The sequence below is a fragment of the Miscanthus floridulus genome, chromosome 17, assembly GCF_019320115.1.
Source record: "Miscanthus floridulus cultivar M001 chromosome 17, ASM1932011v1, whole genome shotgun sequence".
Classification (NCBI taxonomy): domain Eukaryota; kingdom Viridiplantae; phylum Streptophyta; class Magnoliopsida; order Poales; family Poaceae; genus Miscanthus; species Miscanthus floridulus.
The window spans coordinates 91282741-91291218 of NC_089596.1; the positions used below are offsets into that span (position 1 = coordinate 91282741).

The 8478-nt window shown below is 49.5% G+C and overlaps 1 non-coding gene across 1 annotated transcript; it reads right to left on the bottom strand.

Moving 5' to 3' along the window:
• On the bottom strand, nt 1–139 carry LOC136519251 (small nucleolar RNA Z247). The gene has a single exon (XR_010774806.1). It is a non-coding gene; the product is annotated as a small nucleolar RNA Z247 (small nucleolar RNA).
• Nucleotides 140–8478: the final 8339 nt, after the last annotated feature.

Here is an 8478-nt window from a genome sequence, read left to right on the forward strand (position 1 = left end):
GCTCAAAGGAGATAAGCTGCGCATAGAGCTCGTTTACGGTGATCGGTTCAACTCGCGCCGCCACCGCTGTCACCACTGGATCATATTCCTGATCTAGCCCGGTCAAGATGTAGGAGATGAGTTCCTCATCTTCGAGCTTACGTCCGGCAGATGCCATCTCGTCTCCCAGAGCCTTCATCTTCGTGAAGAACTCGTTGATCGAGGATGCACCCTTGGACGCGGTAGCAAGAGCCATTCTTGTGCTGATGATTCGGGCTCTTGATTGTGACGCATGAAGCGCCTGAATCGCAGTCCACGCCTCCGCTGCGGTGGTCACCGCAGTGATCTGAGATCCGATCTCGCGAGAGAGGGATCCAAGCAGGTAGGAAAGGACTTGCTGATCTTGGGCTACCCACTTCTTGAACTCAGGATTCAGAATGGGTGCCGCATCTGCGGCCGGCTTCCCATCGTCCGCCTCGGCCTTGGGGGGAATGAACTTCTCCGGCGGCTTCTCCGTCGGGTCGATGAACTTTTCCATCTCCGCACCTCGGAGGCCGGAGAGGACTTGGAGCTTCCACATAGGATGATTATTCCTGGTCAACTTCTCCGTGACCGGGAACATGCCGAGAGGGGAAAAACCGGCAAGGGCGGCGGCGGTGGAAGAGGATGCAAGCGCCATGTTTTTCCGCTAGGATAGATGCTCTGATACCATGTGAGAATTGGTGGAACGTGGTACCTTCTCAGGTCCACGGTTGCATGTTATATAGACAGTGGCATGTACACATATATGGTTACAACAAGAAAACAAGGAGAGTCCTACAATCAAGGATCACCTCCCATCTACAATACACGCATGCATGAGTCTAAGATACAATGAACCTAGACTAACAGATATGCTTATCATCTAACAATTCGCACCTCCATACATCACACCTTGGTAGCACAAGCAAGCGACACAACAATGATCCAAAGTCAGCAGTAGGAGCACGGCTCTGCCCGCTGCTGCTGCAGCAGCCACGCGCGCTGCGCGAGCGTAGGTTAGCATCTCGTGTTGCTCTCTCTCTTGCTCTATATCCTCTTTCCAGAGGCGGCGTGGAGGAAGCGTGCGCGAGCCCCGCCGTGTGGAGGCAGAGAAGGTCTGGTGTCGCTGCCCCGGCACGCGACGGCGTACGGGCAAACAGCCTGGCGCGTGCGGGCGTGGCCCAGGATTTTGAATCAGGCCAGTCCAGGTCAAAAATCATGTGTTTTAACGATAAAATCCAAAGGAAAACTTCAGTAAAATGGCTATAGATTAACCAAATTACGATAATACATTTAAAAAGTTCAAAACTTACATAAATAGGTTCAAAACTTGCACAAATAGATCATACATAGATAAGATAAGACCTTACATGAATAAGATACTACAATAATAGTTCTAGTTTAAGGCTTTTGCTTTGCGCTTTCTCATTGCATTGAAAACTAATTCAAATGACTCTAAAGTTAGAACCATAGCATATGTGTTTGATTTCTTCATACCTCAACTTCCTAAAAAATGATAACAAATTTGATTTAATTCTAAGCTCACAGATGATAGATCCACAATTTCTAAGCCTTTACAGTCCAATCTCAAATCTCCAATATCCAAACCCTAAGGCTTAACTGCATAAAACAATGGGGGAGAAAGCAGTGTTGCAGTGGAGAAACTCACCATGCGTCGACGTCCAGGCTAGAGGCCACCAGAGGATGGGCGGATGGCCATTGCGCAGGCCAGCTGCTGGCCGACGTTGGCGCGCCGCGCGTCGAGATATGGCGGAGTGGCGGCTGGCCCCATCGCCCGACCCGTCGAGGGTGGGGTGGGGTGGGGCAGGCGGTTGGAGCCGGGCGGCCGCCGGCTAGGCGCGGCCGCGGGGGAGGACGGCGACCGCCGACGGCTGGGGTGGGCCGGGGGTTAGGAACCGGAAGGAAGACGGCTATCTCATCGCGCACGCGTCGGGAAGGAAGGGAGACGCCGAGACGGCTGTGGGCTCATGGCCGAGAGTGCGCAGATTGGGAGAGGTGACGAATGGGCCAAATTCTCGTGGGCTGCGTAGAGTACTAAAAACATTTTGGGCCAAATTGGGCCCGCCCCTACCCACGTCAGCATGGGAGCACGCGGCCCAGCGGTATGGGAGCACGCACAGTCAACGCGCAACCCAGTCGGCCATGGGAGCGCGCAGATCCTGCAGTGCGGGAAGTGGCCCCGGCACGTTAGGGTCGTGATGCAGCCATGGTATGCACGGGCTCCGTGGGCGGGAAGCGGCGCCGCCAGTCCACGACGCTTCGACGAGGCCCTCGGCGTACTGCTCCTGGCCATTACAGGGCGAACCTACTCCTAGTGTGGCGGCATGATGGCCATGGCAGGGTGAGGCACCCTCGGCCACCAACGCGACGGCGTGGTGGCCCCATCACGGCTGTGGCCGGCTCTACGGTCTAGGATGTGGCCACCGACCGGAGGAGACGTGCCGCTTGTGATTGTAGAGGGAAATTTACATATTTACCATTATAACGATGGCTACTCGTTCGTTTCTTGTCATTAGGATGGAAATTACATATTTAGTAGATGAGAGAAGTTTGAAGTTTGATTTTACCACATTTGCGCATGTGGCACGCCACGACGGCCTGACACGCTGGCGCACAGTCAGCACGGGCATGCAAAAAGACATCGCTGCCCTTGGCCATTTCTTCACTATACCGCGCCAGGCCCGCCCTCGCCTTCTCCCTCTCTCATTTTGTTCCCCCGCCACCGACGCCTTCTTCCCCAGCCCGCCGCCGCCTCTTGCTCCCATCCCGTGGTCCCAGCGCCTTCCAAAGCTATGCCGTGAGCTCCGTGCGCGAGTGGGGCGTCTAGGAGGTAGGAAAGAGGCATGAGCTCTGTGCTTGTCTAGTCTTTGGCGTATCTTGTGGGTAAAGAAATTGGGCTTCCTTTGATTATGTGCCCCGATTGTTCGTTGGCCTGTGTGATCGAGCTTCGCGTCGTTAAGCAGGACTCTCCCAACAGGGGGCGTAGCTTCTTCAAATGCCCAAGAAATGGGGTTAGTTATGGTGTTTGTGCTTTTTTCATTGTTTGTTTGAGTTAAAATCTAGGGTTTAAGTGTTCTGAAACTTTCTTTGCAGAATTCATAGTTATGTGGCTTCTATAGGTTCCAGAAGGAGTATTTTGATGAGTTGGTTCATAAGAAGATCATCAGGGTCAGCTGTGAGCAGATTGAGGAGATTGAGGAACTGGAAGAAGGAACAAATGGTGCCAAAACTGTCAAAGATGAGGGTATCAAGGACCTGGAGAAGAAGCTGGAGAAAATGATCTGGAAAATGAATTGTTTCATTGTTTGTCTTGCAATTGTTGTATTTGGTGTTTTAGTCAAATCTGTTGTAATGGCCTGATGTAGGAATGCGTTTGACAAGGAAATGAACCTGATGTTTCAATGAATCTGTCATGTCCATTTTGTTTCAATGAATGAGCATTTGCAATTGTCAATGTTTTTTTCAATAACTGGCACAACACATATGGCATTGAAGGCACATTGTGGCCAAGCAAAAAAATGAGACACATAGAGACAGTAGTAGAACACATGATCAGATAGAGGGCACATTGTGTCCATTGCATAACTTAGTTGTTTGTCACAACCCATCAGGGGCAAATTCTGGCCATTACTTAGAGTTTTTTGGCCTTTGCCCATTACCCTAAACATTACACAAAATATGGGGCATTACATGCTGATTGTTTTGTGCCTGTCGATGTTTCACCACCGATAGCCTGCCACGGGGGTCCCCGGGGCAGTATTGTTCGGGCTTCAGCGTATGCAGAACTCGACGGTAAACGCAAGAGACAGTCGATTTATCCTGGTTCAGGCCCTCGATCGTAGATCGAGTAATAACCCTACGTCCAGTCGGCGTTAGCCTTTTGCGTTGGATTGATTGTCCAGTGTTATGTTGTACAATCGCTCTTTTTTTCTCTTAGGAGCCCTGCCCTCCTTTATATAGTCAGGAGGCCAGAGTCCTAGTCGGTTTATAATGAGATTTCCTAGTAGGATTACTGAATAGTATTACTACTAAGATTACATGGGAAGAATCCTAGTTGGACTAGATCTTCTCTCTCCCTTGCAGGGTATCCTGTGGGTCCCGCATCGACAAGCCCCCGAGCACTTCATGGTTGAGCTCTGAAAGTCTCGTTTTGCTCCTTCAAGTCTTGTTGAGTAGGAACAAATGTCATCCGAGTGCTTTCTAGAGTGAAACCTTATAGCGCTTCTTGGGACCTTTGAGTGGTGAGTGCTTTTTGAAGAAAAAGTACATCCATCTGGTTGTAGCCCCCGAGCCTCTTGCTATTTGGAACAAGGAGCTGGAGGATCTTGTCTTGAAGTTGCTCTGTTTGTTCATTGAAGTTTTATCCAAAAGAACTCAAATATGGCTCGTTCCGGGTTCTTTTTGTCGTAATGTCTTGAAGTGGTCTGCATTGAGGAAGTCTTTTGGTGACGTGCGCTTTTTTGAAGAAAAAGTGCACTCACTGAGTGTAGCCCCCGAGCCTCTTGCTATTTGGAACAAAAAGTTGGAGGGTCTTGAATCTTTATGTTGTTTGAAAATTTGTATTCTGAAGTAGTCCCTGAGAGTTGGATTATGTCATCATCTAAGTAGTTTTGCGGCATCTTTCTGAAGCAGCCCTTTGGATTAAACCATCATCCGAGTAGTTTCGCAGCATGTAGCTTCCGAGCGTATATCCTTGTTGTTTTATTCAGGAAGAACTCAGACATGAGGTCTTGGCGTATTCTTTGATAGTCTGCTGTTGTCAGATGCAGTTGTATGGTGGTAGTTGAGTGTAAATGCCTTCTGTTCACGGGTTGTACTGTGTTGGTATATTCTTCTGAATATGCCCGTCTTTGAGTACTGTTTCTTCTCGCCTGAGTCATCCATTATTGAGTCCTGTCTTTTCACTGTGTCCTTTGTTAGTCTTATTTCGTTGGTACTCCTAGTCCATGTGTGCTGCTCCTTTGATCTATAAATACTATCCCGGAGTGATTGTTTTCATCTATTGGACATTCTGTTGAAACCTTCGTGGTCATAAACATGGTAGTTTGTGAAGTAGAGCAGCCTCCGGGTATATTTTGTAGTTCCTGTGTGTCTTGTCGTAGCTGGAGGAAGTTTTGTGATAGGGATTAGAGGTAGGCTAATCTCGTGATAGCATTGTGCCAGGATGTACGTGGCGGTAGTTGGAGGAAGTTTTGTGATGTGGGCTTCGTTCCTTCATCTGGCAGTTCTGGGTTGATCCTCGTCGCCTGTCTTGAGACTGTCCGGTGCAGATCAACACCATATCCAGCATCACATCGGTCTTGGGTAGACAGATGCCCACCGGCCTTCTCTGCTCCATGTTGTCTTGCTGTGCTACCGATTTCCGCCTTGGGTGCACTGTGTCCGTCCTTTGAAGAAAACAGTGTAGCTGATGGCGGTTTGTCCTTCCGAGTAGCAATTTGGGACACGTAGTCGTTCTAGAGCCTAGCCGTGTCCGTGTTCCTCTTTGCTACTTTGCTTTTCGTGGTGCCGAGTTCGTTGGGTCTTGTAAGATTTGTAATCTTCTATTTTTGAAGTTGTTTGTAATGGAACGAATCTTGTCTTCTGAGTTGTCCTTTACTTTTCTGCTGTGATCCCTGTCATTCATGAGATTACCGAGTTCTTTCCTTAATAACCGAGTTCTTTTGTTCCTTGCGAGGTAGTCCTTTCTTTCTTCTTGGTTTGACGAGTTGTTCTTGTAGCGATCTGATAACCCTACCGTGGTGCTGGACGGATAAGTCTGAAATCTGCCCGTTGGTTTGTACCGTTGTGTGGATTTGTGCCCTCCGTTGTTTTAGCTGCATCGGTAAATGGACCGTTGCGTTCTCACACTGTGTTTTAACGGGCCTTGTGGACTATTTTTATTACTGAAAAATCTATTTAAAGACCTTTTATCTTCCTTTCCTTTGCTGCCCAGCTCTTACCTTTAAACCCTAGCTTTCAGAAATCCGCCGCCGTCATCGTTGTTGTCACCTGAGCACCACCATCCTAGCTTCATCTTCCCCAGTGCCTTTTTGCTTCCGCTAGTTCATGGGAAAAAAGAAAACCGCAAGCAAGTCCCAGGCGACCTTCATGGACGAGGAGTCATCCCTTTCTTTGATCGAAAATCAGGAATTCGTGGCCATGAGGGCTGCTCAGAAGGTTTGGCTGGCTCCAACAACAAGCGAAGATCAGCTGCGCGAGCTCGTCAGCGACGGCTTGATCCAAAGCAAAGTCATCGCCGAATGGAGAGTTCCGGGCGAGCATCGGGTTCCAGCTCCGGGTCCTAGTGAGATTGTCCTCTTTGTTTCCTTTGTCCGCGCTGGACTTTGCCTTCCTGCTTCCGCCTTCCTTCATCAGTTTCTTGGTTATTTTGGGGTTAGTCTGAACCATCTAACCCTAATGTCGTTCTCCATCTTTCCGTTTTCGTTCATCTTTGTGAAGCTTTCCTTGGAATCCCTCCTTCTCTATCTCTTTTTCGCTTTTTCTTTCGTCTTAAACCTCAACCCCGCCACGAAGAAACCAGCGTTCTTGACGGTTGCAGGATTCAGTTTTGCCAGGGTCTTAAGATTAAGTTTTTTGACTATGACCTGGTCGATTCTGTAAAAGATTGGCGTGCCGAGTGGTTTTACGCTGCCAATTTGATCCCTTCCCTTGTCGTCCACTCTGGATCTGGTCCTGTGGTGAATGACCAATGGGACAAGAAACTTGAGTCACCTGCTGAGATTCAAGTGATCCAGCCACTCCTTGATAGGATTAGTATGCTGAAACAGCAGGGTTTAACCGACTTCGGCATTGTTTCGAGCTTTCTTCGTCGTCGGGTTCAGCCTTTGAAAGAGCGGGAGCACCTTGGCTTTGAGTATTCTGGGGCCAAGGATCCTTCACGCATGGTCCCGGCTCTTGAGCTGACCGGTGAGGAGGTACTCAAGCGTCTCCAAAAGATGCTGAAAGGAGTGAGTGTTATTCCTCCTGCTGTCTTCGAGTTCTCTGCCAACAACCCACCCCCAGCTGTGAGTTGTCTATCTCTTTGTTTGGGTACTTTATGTATTCTCGCTGCATCCATTTTTGCTTAGCTTTTCCTTGTCTTGGTGTTTTAACCTTTTTCGTAGGAGCTTGGGCGGAATTTTGTCGACCCAATCCCTCTTGACGTTCTCCCCGTCGCGGCGAAGACTGGGGAAAGACTTGCTGGAACTTCTGCAACTAGTAAGTCCCAAACCTCTACAGCCCTTCCTAGGGTTTCTTCCGGATTCATTGATGTATATGAAGAATATGTTCCTCATCTAGTCCCTCGCGGTCCCCGTAGTGTCCCGAAGAGGGGGCGAACGGATGGGTCTTCATCTGGCCTGCCTGTCTCCAAGAAGCCTCACAAACCAAGTACTCCCTCAGGTACTCCAGTTGTTGCTAGCATGCTCTTAGGTGAGCACATTTAATACTCTTTGTTCCTTTGTTTTCCAGTTTCTCTCTTGAACCGAGTACTTTTTATTCTTTTTTCAGCAGGTGCTCTGGTTTCCTTGGCTGAGGAAGAGCAGGATGATGAAGTACCCCTCATCATGCGGCGATGAGTTGTTTTCATATTCCTGTTGCATTGAATTTCTCTTCTTTGTCTTGACTTCTAGTCTTGAACTTTTTTTTGAAGTAACCGGATGTCGGGTATGAGTTCTTCTGAGGCTCCCGCGCCGACTTCTTCTGAAGCCCCGGCGTCGAGTTCTTTGGTAGCCTCAGCACCGAGCTCTACCGCCCCTCTAGTGTAGAGTTCTTCTATGGCTCTAGCCCCGGCTTCTTCCATGACTCCGTTATCCGCTATCCCGCTCCCGCCGTCGGGTGGCGGGGACGTTTTCGCCGTCGTAGTCCCCCCTGCGAGGCCTTCTTTTGGCTTCGCGAGGAAGAAAGTAGTTGGGTGAGTAGATTCTGACTTCATCTTTTTGCTTCTGTCTTCCTTCTTCTGGTTCTCATCGGTGTTTTCTTTTGTCAATTTTCAGTGTTTCGTCTTCTCTTGTTTCTTCGTCGACTTCTTCTCAGCCTCCCGCCGTGCCCTCGAGTTTTGAGCCTCAGGACTCGCAACATACTGTTGGTGAAGTTGCTGCGGGGGCTTCGGAGCTACCTGGCGAAGTTGCGGACTTGGCCGCCCCAGAGGTGACCATAGCCGTCGCGCCGGGTCCTTCTGAGGGTTTGGCTTCGGCTTCCCTGGAGGTTGCTTTGGTCGTTCCTTCTTCGCCCCAGTCGGCCTCTCCTTCCCCTTCTCTTGCTTCCGGTGGTCCTTCTTTTTCCGGTGATGTGGTGCAACAGTTCGATGCCACCCATCGGTTATCGGAGCTGACCGTAGCCTAGGGGAGCTTGTCGACCCTCGCAACTTCTTTTGGTGAAAAACTCCAGGTAAGTTTTACTGCCACTCCTCTTTTGCATGCTTGTTTTTCTTCTGTCCTTACGCCTTGTTTTCTCTTTGTCTCTTTTTGCTCAGTC